The following is a 1,632-nucleotide window of genomic DNA, read 5'->3' on the forward strand; positions in this document are numbered from 1 at the left end:
ATCAATCCGGATATTTTGAGGCAAAGTCCTAGGGAACTCTTAATTATCTGAGGACATTCATACATCAGTATTTTTCTTCTATAGATGTAAGTTTTCCTTTATTTCATGTTGAAATGAAATCCATCAAGCATCTAAGTTTCTTCTTCAAATGTGAAAGCCAAACTTTTGTGAAAAAGAGATAAAACCAACAACTTAAAATAATATTATATTTTTTAGCTTAAAAAATCATGCAAAATTATAATAGGAAAGAAGAGTTTTTGCATATGCTTTTTCAAAGGATGAAAATATATTTATTTTTCTATTGACATAAACTCAATCTCTTATGAAACTTACTTTATTAAACATTTGCATTTAGCAAGAAAATCAAGGAGTACACTGCTTTCCACAAATTAAATAGATGCAAAGTGTCTGTGTGTTTCCTTTCTGAGGATATTTGACTCTAAGAATGGCAAGAATGAATTGTATCTGTGTCCATGTGTATAGTAGACTTTAAAATCTATTTTGTTTTTCTCCTGGGGAAAAGGCAAAGTATAAGGACATTGGTTAACCATAGTATTCTTGCTATGTAATTGTCTTACATGCAGAGATGAATTAAGACGTTATGCATGTGGCTCTCCATCTGTTTCTGTTTTTGTTGTATTCATAACATGCATCTGTTCTTATTCATCTATAGGGAAGTACTTAATCATCATTTACACATCAAAATGCTGAGATGAATACATTTTGTATGTAAAGGCTTTCAGAAATGTGTGCCTTGCTCTCAGAGAAACAAATACTCAGAGTAACAGTCTATGTTCCAGGGAAAATGAAATGAAACCTGGCTGATTAATCAGATAGAAAGAACTAAATTAAAAACAAGTTGCTACAAATATTACATTTGTATAATATACAATGATCTGCCTTACCCCTCCATCCCTAGGGGCAACTAAAACTGATGTAAGAAACTCTATGGTTTTTTGTCATAAATCATATCTCCTAAAATATATATTCTCTTTTGATTGACATGTGTCTGTATTTTTGTCTCTCCCTCCCTGTTCTTACTCTTTCCCTCTTTCTCCCCTCCTCTATCGCTTGTTTGTCTTCACCTGCTGTGTCTCTCTCTCTCTCTCTCTCTCTCTCTCTCTCTCTCTCTCTCTCTCTCTCCTTCACTTTTCTTTCTGTTTGTTCTCTGTAACTATAAAAAACTTCCCTCTGTCACAACTTTCCTCTGCCCTCTTACTGTAATGTTTCAGTTACAAATATGAAAGTCTTGGAGCTGGTTAACTATGGATTAGGGCCACTTAAATATTTCCCCCTTTAAGTTGAATTTTTCAGAACTTTGTCATGAAAGTAAAGACCCTAAAACATTATCAACGCATATTTTGCCAACTGGTAACAACTATTTTCATCTCAGGAGTAAATCTTCTATAGATTGTTATTGTTCATAACAGAATCCCTAGAGGCATGCCACAGTGAATGTGGATTCCTATATGTCAACCCCTTTTGCAGATTCTGAGTTGTATCAACAACAATGCAATCAATAACTTTGCATGGTTGAAATGTTGTGGGTAGTAGTGGTCTACAGCAGCATTGAAAAGTTAATGTTCAGACCTTAGTTAGCTTCTTTGTTTAGATATTCAGCTACTCTGTGTT

The sequence above is a fragment of the Acomys russatus genome, chromosome 18 (assembly GCF_903995435.1).
Source record: "Acomys russatus chromosome 18, mAcoRus1.1, whole genome shotgun sequence".
Lineage (NCBI taxonomy): Eukaryota > Metazoa > Chordata > Mammalia > Rodentia > Muridae > Acomys > Acomys russatus.